General features: G+C 36.3%; 1 protein-coding gene across 4 annotated transcripts in view; it reads right to left on the bottom strand.

The window, feature by feature from the left end:
• ROBO1 (roundabout guidance receptor 1) overlaps positions 1 to 19,785 on the bottom strand; it is a 1,064,923-nt gene that overhangs the window by 867,958 nt on the left and 177,180 nt on the right. The window lies entirely within an intron of this gene.

Here is a 19,785-nt window from a genome sequence, read left to right as displayed (position 1 = left end):
AAAGTATACAAAATCTTCTACTACATTTCTCCTTTATATTTAATGGATGAAATATACTCTTATTCGAGTAGATTTCCAGTAAAGAATTCTTCATCTCAATATCCTGGCTAAAATAAAATTCTTAAATAATATCAACTTCATATTGGTGATAAAAATGCATAGGTAATCATATGCATATCTGTCTCACTTTAAATCAAAGTATATGTTTGGAAACTGTACTAGTTTAAAACCAGCATCAGCAATACCAGCTACAAAGTCCAATGATGTTAATCCATGCACATTCACCCACATTTCCCTAACTGGTTCATCGGGTTATTGAACTGCTCGTTGTAATTCAAGAGAAGTGACAGGTCAATTCAAGTACCTGATTTGATCTTGTTTCTGCTACTTGATTTTGATTGAAATTACAACTATCAATGTCTCCCCACTCTTTTAACACAGTCTCCCTTACCCAGTGGTTTCTATGGCACAGAGCAGGATAGAAATTCAGAGGGGTATTTTTGGAGGGTGGGTAAGGATGGGAGCACATTAATATTTCAGTTTCAAGAGGGATACAGTATTCATTTAAGTAATGTAAAATGGCTGCAGCTGCATACGTGTATGGAAAACATGCTCCCCGTCACAATGCATCTTATCAAATTTTGAAAGCTGAGTTTAAAAACTTACCCAAATACTTTGTTTTCTGTCCACTTTCTGTTGCCCTCCTAAATTTAGATATGCATTTTCTAGAAGAAATGTGTCTTTATATGTTACTTCTATAAGATAGATAATTAGATATAATATAATAAGATACATAATATTATTACAAAATACATGTGAGTTTTCTAGTCAAAAAATAATTTAACCAAAATGATAATGATTTTTAGTGGTTGGATTTCTAAATTGCATTTTACACTAATAGAATTACTAAGCACATTAATCAAGCAGGTCATCAACTCAGATTTTATAGAGTTTGCTCTTCAGTTAAATTACATCATCCACTGGCGAGGAATAATATTTTTCCACAGCCATTGGGCCAAACCTGAAAATACAATGATCTTTCATCTCTAAAGAACTGTCAGTAGCAATTAACAGGATTTATTATTAAAGTGTCTAAAATCACAGATTCCAATTTTCTGCTTCACTGTATGAGTCTTATATTTGCTCACAAATTTACATAATTTAGAAGTTTAAAATATTCCAAAACTTCAAGTATTTATTCTCCATCATGGAAAAAGTACAGTTAGGTATTTATAATTTGCTTTTCCAGATTACAAAATTGTGGCAACAAAAAGTCCCATTGTAACTTTCTGAATAAGGCTATTCATCAGAAAAGCTTTAGAAAAAATTGACATTTTATGTTTAACCTAACTTTAGCTAATTAGCATTAACAGAAATTCTTTCCAGGTTCACTCACATCTTCAATACGTACTGTATATTCAGAAATTTGTAGCGGGTTCACATTTTAGAAATAACATTACCAGTGATAAAGCACGATTTTGATTAAAAAATTAAAATATCTGCTTCTCAATTAAATGGAATGTCTCATTTACTCCTCAGAAGAACTCTATTATTTGCATTTAGTGGATGAGGTAACTGAAATTTAAAATGACTGAGCCCCTAATCACTCAACTAGTCAACCACTGAGCCCTGATTCAGACATTCCTCTAATTCCACAGCTTGCTTCTTCCCCACTGCTTCATTTGGCAGGAGTCAGAGAGGTGCAGGGTGCACTTTAGATAGTTCTATCTGCCAAATCATCAGCTTATATTTTCCTTTAATATGTCAATAGACTTTAATTAAATATATCTTTAAACATAACGGAATTTCCCAGGAATATGTCACATTATATTAGAGAGTATAACACGTCATAATAGATTGCACATGAGAATGTAAAATGCAATTTAAAAGTTTTTGATATTTATTTCATTAAATACCAACCTCTCTGTTTATTTGTTTCATACAATGAACTGAATGATGTGTCTGACTTTCTTGGAAAGCATTTGCTCATCACACATGCAGGAGGGAGAGAAGCTATACCTTAGCTGTCATCTTCCCAAGCAGTTACAAACTGGAGAACATGCTTGGAACCACTATGGGGAATATTTTTCTGGGAGAAAAAATAGACAACTGTATATGTGCCAGCTAAGCAATCCTAAAGGGTGAGATTCTCTAGATTTTCTTTTTTCAAGGCTTTAAGTTTAGTCTTAGGAACTGTCATTTCTCTTGTTCTGCATAAAATATGGCATTAAACCAGACATCCTCTTCCTTTCAGGTTGATCTGTGTTCCCTGACGCAGGGGCATGGAATTCCTGCGGGATGCCCCCTGCCCTTGGTTGGCTGGGAGAATAAAATTGGTGGGGAGATAGTGCCTCACTGGAGAACCCAACCGAACCGAAGCAAACAGCAAAACCATTGATTTAACCTGTTAAATGGATTATTCAAGCTGCATATGAAATTTTCCCATATTTTTAAGTGTCACTAAATTGATTTATGATTAATGCTGGGTGAATAGTTCAGAACAATAAATCTGAACTTAATCCATACAAAAGCATATATATATATTTTTGTCCCTCAACAAAAGCAAGCCATTTTATTAGCTGTGTTCAGCTGTGACTTATGAAATCTTTCACTTTCAACAACTCACAATTCAAAAAGAGAACTCATTTAGTTCTTATTCTATTCCTTTTGAGTCCCTGTGACATTTTCTAAATGCATTTGTGGAAATAGACTTTAGGATTCAAGGTAGTCATGTATATGCAAATGTGTGCGTGTATTTTACAGTTTCATCACCATTCCCTCTACATGTTTGTTGTCTTTCCTTTTAAGCTTGATGGAAGCAGGCATAAGCAAAAGTGTCTAGACTGAAAGAAAAAAATAAGAAATGGTTCCGGAAAGCATGGGAATTCACACAATAAAGCGAGACCCTTAGGGAACAGACTGCATTGAAGACTATTTAATACGGCACTATACAGGATTCAACTGGGTTTTCATTAGTTTTATCCAACTGAAGTCTGAAAAATATAAGCAATATTAGTAATTCAAATAAGTAAAATAAAGACTTTCATATTTAACATAAAACTTTTTTCTTTAGCCTACTTAAAGGCTACTTTTAAGTGAAAAGCATAAAAGCTTTTTTTTTATCATATTCTCTTTCAGAGCCATTTATTGAAATAAATAATATAACTTTTTTCTAGGAGGAATATTTTAATCTCATTTTGTGGTTTTAATCTATAACTTATTTTTCCTTTTTATGTTTTTAGTCACTTAGATTATTTTAGTCTTCATGAAATTTAAATATTACAGTAACAATTTGAATACTCAATCCATAGGTTCTAAATACTGAAATTTAGACCATTTTTAACCTACCCATATAAATTCTTTTCTAAATTGATTTGAAACTAATTAACTAGAAAAAGTTCTTTCAAATAAAGCATTCTGCTTTTGAATGACATTGCAGATATTAATACAAGTGCAGAGATGGGAAGAATCACAAAACTTTAGCACCTGGCCCGGGACACTTTTAAAATACTACATATATTGTTTATGTTGCATAGAACTTATAGGCTATATGTTTTCTAAATTTCTTTGTATATTTTTTTTGCTGATAAAAAAGCAATATACTTGCAATTTTGCTGAAATATTAACCTAAAAACACACATGAAACTGCATTTTCTTTTCTTTTTTTTTTGAGGAAGATTAGCGCTGAGCCAACTGCTGCCAATCCTCCTCTTTTTTTTTTTTTTTTTGCTGAGGAAGACTGGCCCTGAGCAAACATCCATGTCCATCTTCCTCTACTTTATATATGGGACGCCTACCACAGCATGGCTTTTTCCAAGCAGTGCCATGTCCACACCTGGTATCCAAACCGGCAGACCCCGGGCTCCTGAGAAGCAGAATGTGCCAACATAACCACTGTGCCACCCGGCAGGCCCCTGAAATTGCATTTTCTTGGTGAAAAATATACATCTAAAAACAATTCATCTTAGGGTACGGAATGAATATTAAGGTAGGAATCATGAACTACTTACTTAGCCTTGGACTTTGTATTGTTAATTAGTGTGACCTTCAAGTGTCTTTTAGTCTCTGAAATGACATAATATCCGTCCAATTTACCTAACAGGCTTTTTCTGAAACACAAAGGAAACTCAACAGAAATGAGATAATATATGTTCATGCCTTTTCTAGTCTCAAAAATGTTATTTGATGGGGGCTGGCCCCGTGGTCGAGTGGTTAAGTTCGTGCACTCCGCTGCAGGCAGCCCAGTGTTTCGTTGGTTCGAATCCTGGGCGCGGACATGGCACTGCTCATCAAACCACGCTGAGGCAGCGTCCCACATGCCACAACTAGAAGGACCCACAATGAAGAATATACAACTATGTACCGGGGGGCTTTGGGGAGAAAAAGGAAAAAAAATAAAATCTTTAAAAAAAAATGTTATTTGATGATGATTTCTTAGAAATCCATATTTAATATCTTCCTCTCTTATATAGATACCTAAACAGCATCTCTGTAAAAATAGATAGATTAAAGCAAAGATTACTCGATAAGCAGCATGTGACTGGAAATAAAATAATCTGTGAAGTCCTAAGGAAATTGCTTATAGACGCTTAATGAACTCACTGGAACCTCTGAGAACACAACGGTAACCGAAAAAAGTGATAGATGGGGAGAACCATGCATCAAATAAAGTCATCAAGTCCTGAAAATCACACACATGCACTCTCCCAAACTGTCGCCGCCTTCTCAATCACTAAGGCAGTCTGTGTGGGATGGCGTTTTCCATTTCCTCATAAATACATGACTGTAAGTAGATGTCATCCACCCATTCCCTATTGCCACTATTTTTCTTCCAAGTCTTTATATTATGTAACTTTAACCTGAGTTATATATTTTGATTACACAACATTTGGGATAGGATTGAATGAGTCATTTGTCTGACTCTCGAATATCTTAGGGATGCCCTAGTTTTGGAGGGTGGCAGAAGGAGAAAAAGAAGGAGAAGAGGATTCTGAGTTACAGATACTGAGAATGAGATAACATGGGAAAATCATCTGCATGTGTCCACTTGGCAGTTAGAGATGAGGCTTTGGACTTGAACCAAGAGACATGACAAGGCTGAATCCATTATGTAATAAAAAGTCCTACCTAACTATGGAAAGCACACTCAATGAACATTTTTTCACAGCATACATGAACTTTAAAATAATTACCATTTCTTATGAGCAATCAAAACAACACACAGATATCTACTAGTATATTTTGTTTTTATGACCCTAATAGAACAGGGACTCTCCTTTTGCACATTTCCAGGGGATTGATTTCTAGGGAACAGAGCAATTCAATCTAAATTGTGAGCAGCGTGTTTGATTTAGGAGGACATATGGAATAATGCTAAATTTACAAAAGTGTTCATATACATATATGAATATATATATTTTTTTGGTGAGGAAGATTAGCCCTGAGCTAACATCTGTTGGCAATCTTCCTCTTTTTCCTTGAGGAAGATAGCCCCTGAGCTAACATCTGCGGCAATCTTCCTCTATTTTGCATATGGGATGCAGCCGCAACATGGCTTGATGAGCAGTGTGCAGGGTCTGAACCAGTGAACCCCAGGCCACCGACGTGGAGCACTTGAACCTAACCACCATGCCACTGGACCAGCCTCCAAAGTGTTCATTTTTATATTCTGCAATTTCTATATGTTTGGGAATGCTCACTCATTTGCATATAAATTAATAACTAGGTAATGTTTGCTTTAATTTAACAAACATGGAATGAAAATTTATAATGAAAAAGACAATTTTTCCAGCAGGTATCTGAGCCCTATTAATAATAACAATAACACAGCAATAACAAGTGCTACTGAGCTTTTATTGAAAACATAGAGATTCAATCATTAGATTTGCCTGTGTCTCAGTCTACGCTCCTCATTTACATAGAACTGTTAGAGTGTATGAAGGTTATTACACCAGAAGCGATTCATCAAGGAGAATCTATTCACTGCCTTATTTGCTAATTATAATAAATACACATGACTTTACTGTGATTTCTAAGGCCCCTGTCTTAGTCGCTTGGGCTGTTCTAATAATATTTCATAGACTGGGTGGCTCAAACAACAGAAACTTATTTTTCACAGTCCTTGAGGCTGGAAGTCCGAGATCAGGAAATCTTGATAGCCGGGTTCTGGCAAGGACCCTCTTCCTGGCTGGCAGGTTTTCACCTCCTCACTGTCTCTTCACAGGAACAGAGAAAGGGGCCCTGGCGTTCATTCCTCTTCTTATAAGGTCACTAATCCCATCATGAGAACCCCATCCTCATGACCTCATCTAAACTTATGTCCCCTAACTCCATTTCCAAACACCATCCCATTGGCAGTTAGGGCTTCAACATATAAACTAGATGGTGGGGGGAGGGCGCACAACTCAGTCCACAGCAGCTTTACAGGATTTGGACTCCAACGACTTCACCATGCATTGCTCCCACTTTTGCTTAGTAGATTCCCAACCCTTTGGCCTTTTATTTGGTTCCAGGAGCACACATTGCTCTTTCCTGCCTTGACATCTTTGCATGTGTTGTCCCAAAGCCTGACACTCTTCCCCCAGGCCCGTGCTTGCCTGATCCCTCCTCGTCATTTGGTTCTTAACCGAAACAGTCCCCTCTGCAAGGCTTGCTGACCAGCAACCTCCTCCAGCCTCTCTCACAGCACATTGTCCTGCGTTGGTTTCTTCACAGCACTTACCAATATCTAAAACTGGCGAGTTTATACACTGGTCCCCTGATTTTTTTGTCTATTTCTCTCAGAGAATGTAAGTTCCATGAGAGCAGTATACTTCTCTGCCTTGTTCTCTGCTTTTTCCCCAATGCCTGGCACAGAGTAATCACTCAGTAAACACTTACTGAATGAGTGAACAAGTGAATAATTTGCTTATGAATTAAAAACAACAATAATAACAGTCTGGACCTTAGAGTTTTAAATTGGCTCAGACTTAAAACCATTTCCCTTCCATATCTCCTCGAAAAAGTAAGTAATGAAGCAGCAGCTCCTATGCCCTCAGCCACAGCAGGCATGGCATTAAAGAAAAAAGGTTTTAAAACAAAATTACATCTAGTCTAGTGTGAGAGCTTGTTTAGTAGGCAAAAAGAAATGAGTTCTACTGGTAGATACTTTTACACTAAGCATTTTCTTGTGAAAGTGGAAAACAATGAGAGAAGCAACAAGTGACAAAACGTAAAAGAAAGGAAGTAGAACATGAAAATGAGGAGAAGACCTTTTTCAGTGCTGAGAATGATTAGAATGGATCGGTGAGGACTAAAGGTTCTTATACGTGAGAAGAAAAGAGTGAGCGACAAAGAGAAGACTAAGCCCTCAGCCCCAGAGAGAGGCGGCGGAAGGCTTAGGCCCTGTGCCTCAACACGGCCGCTCTTGCAACGCTTGGCAGAAGACACCGCATGACACCAGAGAGATTATGGGCTCCAGAGTCGGAGAGCACTGGCTTCAATGCCAACTCAGCCACTTACTGTGTCACTTGATCTTTCTGAACAAATATCTTCACCTGTGAAAATGGAAATTTTATGTTGGGGGACCATTTTAATGAATTTTAAGCCTGACCCTCTGTAATATTCAATAAACAATTATTATTTTTAAGAACATTTAGTCAATTTGTGGGTAAAAGACAAGGAGATAGGCATGCTCTATGAGATTATGAAACTTGAGATAGTAGGTTTTTTATAGCAATTTACACAGCTGCCACAGATATTAAAGTGAAATTGGTTATGAATGTATTTCTCTACCTTCAGAAAAGGTCTGAATTCACTAAATCAAAGTGCAGCCTGTAATAAGGCCTGCACATGGTTTGCATAGATGGTCTGGCAAAGTTAAGAGTTAAGCACATGGGAAAACCATCCTAGGATTATATACAGTGAAAGAGCCCCGTCCTTCCTCAGGAAGAAAAGAACAAGAACTGGAGAGTAAAACCAAAATTGCTTCTCATTTCTGATTGGCACATGATTTGTAAAACTCAAAACTGGCTAAAGGTTTAGAAAGTCTGCATTGTTTCGTGAGGAGGAGTCCAGCGACTGCAAAGCGCACACTCCACTTTTCTCAGGATGAGAAAGATGACTGAAAAATTTGCTGACAATGGGGAGCTTTTCTTTGAAAGCAAGTTCCAGGACAATCATCACAGACCATGTCCACCCAGCATTCTGCCCTACTCCATCGACTGCAGATCACTGGAACAGGTTATTTAATGATGGCCTCCAGTCTTTGTGAACAGGTTCTGTTCAGTATGCTCTATTTAAACAGCTATGTTTAGGAACACTTATCGAGGGCAATTAAAATAGAAAAGTGCTGATTCTTGAAGTGAAATAAATTTAACTGTAATCTTCACAAGATTTTATTATGCAGTGCAAAAAATACTAAATCGATTGTGATTAAAGCCAAAGCTGTTCACTTTAGAATTTAAGAGAAGTAAGAAACATAAGCAGTTCATTATGGCAGATACTAATGCAGATTTAAAAAGCAGTGAACAATCAGTGATGGTTGGACTTCAACTGGATTTGGAGGGGTTTTCAGAGTTTATATAAACGTGGGGGAAATTGAGAGGTAAGTTTATTGAGCATCGATCCAGGTCCTTCCACATGCTGGGGCTATAGGATAATCCTCAACGATTTTGGAGGATTCTGGGAATATCTCATAAATATGTTAAAAATTCTAGAAAAAATCCTTTCCAGGATGGAGGGGGTCCAAGGAAATGGGAATTTGTCTCTTTACTCTTTTTCTCAAGTTAATGCTTTTTAATGAAAATGGCATGCCCTACTGTGTCCTCCCAGAGACATTCAGTTGTTTTAACAGAGGTGAAGTTCAGTGATGAGGCCTAATAACTAAAACCTCAAGGAGGTAAAATGCCCCCATGTGTGAGATTTTTCTTTCAGTCTGCTTTTCCAGTGGGATGGAGACTTCCAGAGAAAAAGTATGGCAGTTTTGTGGATGTTGAGGACATATGGGTGAGGCTCGCCCATATCTGGTTTTAGATGTGTGCAGAATCAGTTCCAAACACTCATTGTCACTCTTGGTTGAATCACCAGTAAAATGTCCAAAGGGTGGCCAGCAAACCATCAGAGAGAAAATCACTCATCAGGAGATAGTGGCAGAGAACTTTCTCATTCAAGAAGAGAGAGAGTCCCTACCTCCCCTCTACTGACCATCATTGCAAGAGCCCATGAGTCTGTGATACCGAGGGTGAGACTCAGTCACCAGGAACACCAGTGACCCATTATTTTGTTGTTCCTCGATTTTCCTTTCATTAAAGCTCTTAAACAATTGCTGGGTTGGGCAGTTATAAGAGAGAAGAAACACTGTGTCTTGGGTTTCCCATGACCCATGAAGTGTGAATACTCATCCTAGAGCATGTATTAAAGAGTTGCTCTGGGTATGTGAAGTCTACCAATATGGTTTACATAAAGTTAGATAACTAAAGTGGAACCACACCGTTAAGTGGACTCTAAGGATGAGGAGCAGAGCACTGATCTGAGTAGAACAAACTCTTGCTTATTATAGTGCTATGGGCACATTCATCTAGGAACAAACAGCACATCAAAATAGGTACTTTTTTCTCATTGACAAGTTCAATATATACAACCTTTAGTCAACTTTACAGTGGGCTCAGGTTCAAGTCTCATTTGAGGTGAATAGGACTGTATGGTGTTTAGATGTACCTACCAGCACTTGATTCTGTGAAAAGAAGAAGTCTATTCTCTAATTCCACTGTGGCCACTCCTGAGTATGATTTCATGCTACTCCCTGAGAGCAGTGGCCAGACATAGAAGTCAATACTCACTCTTGGCAACAGCAGGATTGTGAATCGTTGTCTGCCTCCACCATTGCGTGGCAAACAATCAGCACACTGGGAGTATCTGTTAGTGTTCAAGCAGGAGAAGATGCCCGTGAAGAGGGGCTCTTGTGACACTCCTCTGATGCTTGGTAGAGAATCTGGGGTCATTGCCAGTGGATGATGAGAGAAGATTTTGTACCCTGTGTTAGTGACTGAATTCCTCCTTCAAGGGACAATTTGCTTTAGAATGAATTCTTGTTTCTCACTGGCTGAGCAGTCCTGTAAAAACAGTCAGTTTCTATCAAAGTAAATGTTTGAGGGGGAAAAATCAAGGTTACAAGCCAAGTAATTTTGAGCAGATTAACTTTACTTGTATTAAATTCGTTAATTCATTGCAGATTACTGAGCACCATTTATACTTCAGAGATACAAACAATAGGGGTAGGCACAGAAAAGCCACAATGCCTTCAAGGAGCTTATGATAAATATAATTTTTGATACTAGATACATGATACATCATTCACACACACACATACAATAAAACATAAGAGAGCACAGAATGTTACAGAAACACTTAGAAAACACATCCAACCCATACTATGGAGACCTGGGAAATAGTTCCCTTATTCTTTATCTTTAAAAGTAAAGGACCTCAAAGTTAAGGATATGTAAGCAGTTTTCCTCCTCACTTCTTACATATGACAAGCACTACTCTTCAGTCAACACTAACGTTTTTCTAATGGCAACCCCACTTTCCTGAGAAGCTATTGCTCTATCAGCAGGGTTGACAAGTCACAGCACATACCAAGCACGGCTTTTTCAGAGCTCTCCCACAGTCTAAAGAGAGTGAGAAGCACTTGAGTAAATGGCTCTGTATGAGTCATTTGATGCCATTTGGAATGTGAAACTTTTATTCAATAGCCAAGTTTGAATCTATGTAGTATGAACAGATTTAATTGTTTTAGTGAACGGAATCCACCTTCTTCCTAAGATTATAGTTTGGGTTTCAACATATGCTTAGAAAATTTGAATAGTTTATTGCATAATGCTGAAATATTGGGGAGAAATAACTCCCAGTATTGGTAAAGACAAGAATGAATAGTTAAGTCACTTTAAAAGAATGACTCTTGGAATAAGAATTAATGGGACAAGTGAGAAAATCCTTCTAAAGGGGTTGATAGTATACAAATAATTTCTACCCAAGAAGTGGAATTTGAAGATGGGATGGTAAAAAGGAGATCCACTTCATAAGAAACATATTTACTTTGCAGATAAAGAGTGAAAGCTATTCTGGATTTATACTATTTGAAGTTTTGTAAAATTTGTTGCTCAGTTTTCTTTATTCTCTACCTATGATCAAGAATGGAAACTATGCAGGCTCTTTTGTCCGTCAAAATAAACAAAGCTTTAGGTGGGGGATGTAGGGTAGGGAGAGAAAGGAAATATTAATCTAAGCAAAGAAAAGTACTTAACTATTCAAAATTTATGCCCTGATTCTTTTTTGGTTTTAAAGATTGGCACCTGAGCGTACATCTGTCGCCAATCTTCTTTTTTTCTTCTTCTTCTTCTCCCCAAAGCTCCCTAGTACTTAGTTGTGTACTCCAGTTGTGAGTGCCTCTGATTGTGCCATGTGGAATGCCGCCTCAGCATGACCTGATGAACAGTGCCATGTCCGCACCCAGGATCAGAATCAGTGAAACCCTGGGTCACCGAAGCAGCGTGCGTGAACTTAACCACTGGGCCAAGGGGCCGGCCCCTATGCCCTCATTCTCATGATATCCAGCTACTGGCAAAATAGTCAATTCCCAGTGACTGTGATATCCCTGGGGTGGTACTTCAACATCCTGTCATTTATGTGACAAAATAAATGTAGAATTTTATGTGAATGAGGACGATTTGATCAAGCCTCTCACTTCAGGCACATAAGACAGAATCACTCCATTTTATAGGTGAATAAACTAAGGGAACTAAGGAATTATAGTATTCTTTCCTCTTTTTGCATTCATATGTTCCTTTAAGACTGACAATATAAGGCTAATGGGGCACCTCTTCATTGCACATTCTATGATCTCTCTATAGAATAAGAAGGAAAAGGGCCTGAGACTATTTTGCCTTAGAGTTCCCTAAAAATGATAAAGAAGAACCTTCTTTCATCTTAAAACTGTACCCTGGCCTAACAGGCTGCCTGCTGCAAAGGAAAAGTTATTAGACAGTGTTATCCAGAATGCGTTCTTCAGAACAATAATCCCATACACACATACATACACATGCTAGACCTCTGGCCAAATACACTTGGACAACAATATATATTATGTTTCATGAATATTCATTAGGAACATTAACATATTAAAGATGTAAAAATGATGCACATATCTCCTTATGTGATTCAAGATATTTTCAGTTTCATGTGAGATTCAGTGCAGCATTTTCTTAAGGTAGTGATTTTTCCTTCCTATGAGTCATGCAATAAAAGCATTCATCTCCTTACTCTCAGACCAGTTTCTATGCATTTTACCTTTTTAAATTGAATGTGGACATAAAGAAGAGGCTGTCATGATATAGAGTTTTATAGAAGCCATCTCTAGTCTCTTACAGAGTGGTAAACTCACAAATTTAATAGATAGAAAAATATGCATGTATTTCAAATGTGTAAAGCATAACCATGTGAAACCCTCCAATGTTCATTCCCAACTGAATTCTCTGAACCAATAAAAATTATTTTCCAATTTAATAGTTCAAGTTACCCAATCATTAGTTTGGCATTGGCAGATAGTTGGCAGTTTATATAGGGAATAAGAAGCAGATCATTTCTGTTTGTTAGGCTTCAATTCCTGCCTAGATGTGTTAAATCCCAAGAAAATGTAGCAGCGCTTAATATATGCATCTTGCAAACTTTCACACTGCAATTCCCTAGGGGCTCAGGTACTTATTACTGCTACAGTCAGTACTTAGTTATTAGGATATGATAACTGATTGGGGTATTAAATGCATATATTGAACATTCGCTATGGCTAAGGCAATTATGGCTTACATCCACAAATGGAAACACAAACCTCTGCATTGTTTTCTAAGCACCATAACTAAAGAAACAGACTGCTCGTTCAGGAGGTGTGAAATTCCACTTTAGGTACAAGCTACTCTAATTTCACAGTTGAATCCTAGAGTTGTCACAGAGCCCTATTGAGTAAATCTCACATTTGCATGCTCTCAAGGTCATTACTGAATGTGATCCAGATGAAATTCGACACCACCATTTACTTGTTGTCAGAGAGTGGATTTTAAATTTGAGCAAACTCTAATTGTGCTTATTCCACAGCAAGCTAGGGTGATTTCAGTCCTATCTTGACTTGTCATAACAAAATTTCCACTTCTAAAACACTATCTTTCGGTAATTCTACTCTTTGATCAGATTTCCAATGCAGTATGCTGACAGATACTGAATTCATATCATGCCACATAAATACATTGGCTACAGATTAATCATTCCATGTGATTTCTTTTTGAGAAGGTAATACTACGAGCTTTTCCCGTTAGAGTATGCATAAAATTCCCATTCAAAAATGAATTTTAATATCAATTTCCAGGAATATGGAACAGCATATAAAGAAAGTTTTTCACTCTGTGGTCACAAAATGCCGTAGGTCAGATATGCACCAAACGTCATCTTTTGAACCGTCTGATTGATGATGGGTCTTCAGTAAGAAATTAAGAAAGTAACTACTATTCAAAATTTCATTAAACCCTACCCCGTTATTAAATATCATAAAATTTAAGAGCTTCCTTCTGAATGTTAAAAATTAATGAGTTACAACTTCTTAATAATGTATATGGTAAGCCTAGTTTTACATATTATAATACTAATTCCAGTGAATATCTCAAGCAACACAGAATGCATCTGTGACATAGGCATACTGATTATTCTTTTTTTGTGTTGAGGCAGGTCAAAGATGTTGCTTTGTGGCTACTTTAATATAAATTAGTTCCTATTATACACAATTACAAAGCGAAAAAAAAAAGCATTGATTTTCCATCACTCATTAAAAACTTTTATGTTGAGCTGATAAATAAATAGTGAATGGATGAGTGAGAAATTAATAACCTCAGTGTCTTTTAGCATTTTTGGTTGCACAGATAAATGATAATAATTAAGTCATTTTCTACCAACACATTTTAAGTTTAGCTTCACTGTAATCTTTCCTTTTGGAAATTAAGTAATCTAGGATATCATTAGCTCAAAATGTCTCAAGACACACATTTAATTTCAGATAACACATTTTCTATTCCATATGCACTTATTAATTCTGTGCAATTTCATGATACGGAACTAGATATCATAGGACCCAGAAAAAGAGATGATACTGGTACTTAACTTGCTTACAGTTTAATGAGTGACAACTTATAACTATAATTATTTCTAAATAATATAGTATTCAATGCCATAAGCATTGCACAAATAAAATGTTTTGGGACTGCAGAAAGAGAAATATTACTACTTGGTGATGACAAATCAAGAGGGATTGGAGAGAAAGTGAACACATAAGCAGTGCATTAAAGAATGCTAAAAATGTATACATAAAGAATTTACAGATGCTTATTCCAGGCAGTGGAAGTAGCATTGGCAAATCATGGAAAAAGAAAGACACAGTGTATATATGGGTAATTGAGTGTGTCCTGAACTTAAGATGAAAAGATATGCTGAGAAAGACTCTAGAAAAATGGAATTACATTGTAAGAAGAATTAAACTTCCTCATAATATGTTAATTAACATATTCATAAGTCCTAAGAGCTGAAAAAGAAAAGATTTGGGTAGGCTGTTTGATAGAGTGGGAAGAGCATGGCTTTGGAGCCAGGAGATGTGCAGTTCAATCATCTCAGAGATCTGGACAGGCCCCGTACACTTCTGAACCTCACGGTTCTGATCTGTAGAGTAGATCAACTGATATCTAACTCAGGACTTACTGTGAGAAGTAACTAACAGAATAAGGACTGGAGAGTCTAACAATGAGCACGGCACAGAGAAGATACCAATTTGTTCAGGAAGTATAAGAGCTTAGCCTTAGGACAGTTAAACTGGTCTAGTGCATAGAATGACAAAATTTGGGTTTAGAAAAATGCAGAGGTAAATTGGCCCTAAGCTTTGGAGTGACAATCAAAAAAGAAAATAAAAATACTACTACTAAGAGTCTACAAAGACTTTTTGTTGCTACAGTTTCATGTTCAGTTTGAAGGGGGTAATTTTTTATTAATTACAGTTTATACAATGTCATTTGTGATGTTTTACATATTTTTAAAATATAAATTAGACTGTATTTGAGATTACCCCTCATATCATATACCCCTCATGTTATTTGATCCAGTCTCGGAATGCTTGCTGAGTTCAGAACCTCAGTTGGGGGAAATACCAAGGTGGGCCACATTCTTGATGACTCTAGCCAAAGTTATTTGAACCAAGAAGATATTTGACTCCTGGGCTATCAAACTACAAGAATAATAATAATTAATTAAACTAGTTAGGCTATTTCTATAAATTTTCAATATGAAATACGGAGTCTGTTGGCTGGTAGAGGAAGAAGCAGCAGAAAGAGAAAAAAAAAAAACAAAGAAGAGGAAGCTGCTGAGTTACGTTAACGGTGCAGTAGGATAGAGATGAATGAAATTCTGGCAGCAAGGTAAACTGAGTGCCTGCCACACTGTGCTGGACCAGACAGATGTCCCAGTTTCTGAGTTGCATTTTCAGTAGGCCTGTAACCAAGAACTGATGTTCCTGCCTGTTACAGAGCTTTTCTTGGTTTTCTCTCAGGCTTGGTTACATAGTTAAGATTTTGGTCTTCTACGTAGTTAAGATTTTGGTCTTTCTTAATTTTTGGCCATCGTTTTTTTTCAGCAAAACTTTCATATAACCTGAAGAATTTCCTTAGCAGAAGACCTAACCAACAGCAAAATTATAACTCTCTTGATAAAACCCATTCTATTCTGCTATCTTGAGTGATGGAAGGTGATGTTAGAGCTAACATACCAAGGATTGTGTATAACCTGCAATTTATCCAATCAGTGGGTAGATCCAGTGGAGTGTACCATGCATGCTAATTGGATTTGTTACGTGTATTGAGGTGGACCAAAATATGGCCTTTTGGTTATATAATTTTCTAAGAATTAATCTGGTTGTTTAGTGGATTCATGCAAGATGATATATTCAACATCGGCTTTCATAAAATTACATATCCAAGTGTCTTTCAGTATTGTAGCCCATACTTGTAAACCTTTATTTTTTATTCCTTGAATGTATAGAATCAGAGAACTTCAGCTCTTAAACGGATTTTTGAATACCATATTCCATCAAATTTAAGTTATCATCATTTGTAAGATATATTATTTATGCATGTTCTCCCCAAAATCAACACTGCCAAATATGATTTCAAAGGACTCTGATTTAGGAAATGTTAATATGTGAAAAAATATGTATCTTGGAATTGTTGAAAAAGTGTGTAAATAAGTCACCTAGTTTTTTCAACATTTTCATTTTGATGATTAAAAAATGACTGTCACAGGAAATTGACTGGTTTTCTAGTGACTAGCTTCTGGGAATCAAACTTGAATCTCTTCAATCATAGGCCAATGTAATTTCTACCTACCATATGGTATGTAATCCACACAGTCAAAAAAGAAGATAACTATTCTTATAACTTACTCCAATAAATTAAGTTGCACTAATCTATTCATTCATGCAATAGACTTTGATAAAATATTTTCTTTCATGTGTGTTCACATAAATAAATATATATATACTATATATACTTATATATACTGATATAAAAATTAGTAAAATACTACCATTCCTATTACTAAATGGAACATTACTTCTCACTTTCGTTGGTAGTTTTTATGTCAGATTATTCATATTCCAATCAATAAAATTTAGAAAAGATACTTTAAACTTCACTAAACTAATAATCAACTCCACACTTTGCTCCATACACATAACATTTAGCAACATTGTCTTCCACAACTATACTCAATGCAATATTTTTATTTTTTAAAGAGGAAATTGTTTATCTCATTTTTGTGTTATCATGGACTTTTAGTTATCTCTGCCTTGTATAGAAAATTAATCTTTCTTTTTTTTTTAGATTTTATTTTTTTCCTTTTTCTCCCCAAGGCACCCTGGTACATAGTTGTATATTCTTTGTTGTGAGTCCTTTTAGTTGTGGCATGTGGGACGCTGCCTCAGCGTGGCTTGATGAGCAGTGCCATGTCCGCGCCCAGGATTCGAACCAACGAAACACTGGGCTGCCTGCCGCGGAGCGCGCGAACTTAACCACTCGGCCACGGGGCCAGCCCTGAAAATTAATCTTTTTATACAAAGATTTTGTCACTTAACCACTCCCATAACTCTTTTATCACTGTCTCTGACTTTTAACCAAAGAGTTCCAATGATATATATTTCCCACGCATTTTTAGAGACTGAGTGGAGTTCCTACAGTTGAATTCAAGCTACTTTATTCTATAAAAACAAATTTAAAACTCTGTAGAGTTTTTACCTGCCTTGACACATGTGATATTATTTGTGTAACACGAAAACTTTGGTCAAGAAATTTCAACTTCAATTCTAATTTTAAAAAGTGTTAACAATTAACAAAAGAAATACTAACTCCAATAGGAATTTTTTATTCTGAAAAGGGAAAATTTTTTTTCTGAAAATTTTAAATTCTGAAATGAGAAAAAGCAGCCCTTAATGTCAGAAGATAATTAATTAAAGGAAGCAACTCATTTTTCAAGCAGTAGATTTTTGCAGACATTTATCAAATTACTGATGATCTTTTAGACTAATGTTTAGTCTAGTCTAATCCATTTATCTGTGTACATAGAGAGAAAATCATTTAAAAACGCATATTCACTGTCATCTTCATTCAACTTTGGAGTTCTTATTCAGATATGAATTTGTGACTATAAAATCTTAAGATACATAATTACAAAGAATAATTTTTATTGCAACTTTATCTATATTTCCCATTAGACTTGGAAAGACTTTTTTTCTATGAAAGTTGCTTTCCAGAGCCCTTAAGCCAGTGATAACATGACAAATGAAGGAAAGATAAACATGTCTGTTAAAGTCTTTGATAAGTAGTCCGTGGGGCTCATGAGTTGAATCTATCAAGTTTAACAGACCTCGAGTGCTTCATTCAAGCATCCAACCAATGTCTGATTCATTGTTATTCAGCTATTGTGTAATAATGAGCCTGAAAAGAAGAGCCTGTCAAATTTGTGAAATCTTTTAGACAATGTGTACCTAACGCATTCTAGTATTAGCTCTAAGTAAACTGGTGCTTGGGGATAAAGCTGGATTTTAAGATCTGAATTACATTGGGTTTATTAAGATAATATTTCTTTGCAATTATATAATCATGCTTTTCTGTTACAAATATTGTCTTGGGTTATAGTAAAATTCTATAATATAATTACTTAAATATAATTTTAAAATAAAATGTGATCACGTTAGCATAGCATGTGAAGAAAAAAAACAGTAATTTCTTAGAATAACTAAATAATAGATCTTTACAAACACTTGTTTCCCCTTGATTGAAACATTTGTTTGGCACACAACACAGGAACTTGATATTCAATGAGAGACCATTAATATAACTGTTGGTCATATTAGGAACTTGATATTCAATGAGAGACCATTAATATAACTGTTGGTCATATTATATTCCAAACATTAGCATTCTGAAGAATTTTAAAATATCACCTATGAAAACTCACTACAAGGCAGAAAGAATATAAAGTGGAATGCTCATGGATTAGGATTCAGAAGACCTACCTTAATTCTTGCTGTCCCACAGTTCTGTGATATGTGATTTCAAGGTAGAAACACTTCTTTCTATCCTAGATTTCTTGTGAAAATCAAAAGGGCAAGAGCTATGTCTTCACTATAAACATGGTTCCTAATGGAGCACCTTACCCATTGCAAGCTTTTGTTTTTGTTTTTTTGCTGAGGAAGATTCACCCTGAGCTAACATCTGTTGACAATCTTCCTCTATTTCGTATTTGAGCCACCACCACAGTACAACCACTGATATATAAGTGGTGTAGATCCGTGCCTGGGAACTGAACCTAGGCCCTGAAGTGGAGCATGCTGAACTTAACTACTAGGACACGAGGGCTGGCCCCTGTTGCAAGTTTTAAAAAATATTTGCTGACAGAATTAACATGAAATCTTGCATTAATAATTCGATACATCACAAAGATACTCTAATATTACTGTACTCTAAGATACTGACACAAGAATATACTTTCTTTACCTGTGTCAAATACACTGCTACTAGTCTCTTCAGGAACAGGAAGTAGTTTTTATGTTTTCTGCTCTTGTCAGGTGATTAATAGCGGCTTTCTAGGGCCGTAGGGAAGGAATGCCAAGACTCAGAGATGTTTGCCACAGGTACCCCAGTAGGCCACCACGGTGAATCAGCCATTCTGGGTCCAGTAACTCACCTCATCTTCACACAATGATCTCACAGGGTTAGGGCTTAGAATTATAAAACCACATTTAGTCTTTTATCATTGGCAAGCGATGAAGCAAGGAATATTATGTGTCTCTAATGTGTCATTTTCATGAAGCAAAAAATTATGAAGACATATCCTTTGTTATCATGTGAACTTTAACAAATGAATATTAGCCTGTCATCTAAGTTGCCATGCAAGAAAAGACAATTATGATGATCTCCATATATCATTCATGTCTCTGCCTTGTGCGTCCAAATGCTTTCGACATTGTTCAGCAACGACTTTCCATCTGTTTTGTTTTTCAACTGATATTTGAGTAATAGTAGGCCTTTGTGATAGAGCAGGACTTCTCAATTAGTCAATCTGATTTTTTTCTCGAGTGATTTGTATTGTGGCTGTAGTCCTCTTGCCAGAGTTCGTAAGATTTCTCCCCCAGAGAAGGAAACAATATTCTCCCCATCTATTTCTTGA

Source organism: Equus asinus, chromosome 18, assembly GCF_041296235.1.
Source record: "Equus asinus isolate D_3611 breed Donkey chromosome 18, EquAss-T2T_v2, whole genome shotgun sequence".
Classification (NCBI taxonomy): Eukaryota; Metazoa; Chordata; class Mammalia; order Perissodactyla; family Equidae; genus Equus; species Equus asinus.
Note: the sequence above shows the minus strand (reverse complement) of the source record. Positions and strands in the feature narration are given on the sequence as shown.